Source organism: Penaeus monodon, chromosome 24 (genome assembly GCF_015228065.2).
Source record: "Penaeus monodon isolate SGIC_2016 chromosome 24, NSTDA_Pmon_1, whole genome shotgun sequence".
NCBI lineage: Eukaryota > Metazoa > Arthropoda > Malacostraca > Decapoda > Penaeidae > Penaeus > Penaeus monodon.
In genome coordinates, this window is record NC_051409.1 from 6,559,070 (window position 1) to 6,559,277 (window position 208).

Genomic DNA, 208 nt, shown 5'->3' on the forward strand with positions numbered 1-208 from the left:
AATGCTGCATAAATTAACTACATTACTTTCCTAGAATATGCCATGCCCTCCCCAACTGTCAGGTATGGCATAGTTACTATTGTTGCCAATGATACCAATTTACATAAAATTTAGCTAATTGGACCCAGATCATGTCAGGTCCACTGTAATTTTAATTTAGCCACAAATGGTTCCTTGATTTTTGGAAGAGTTCTTTATTATATTTTAA

General features: G+C 33.7%; 1 long non-coding RNA gene across 1 annotated transcript in view; it reads right to left on the reverse strand.

The window, feature by feature from the left end:
- LOC119588521 overlaps nt 1-208 on the reverse strand; it is a 3,291-nt gene that overhangs the window by 2,611 nt on the left and 472 nt on the right. The gene's annotated exons all lie outside the window — the stretch shown is intronic.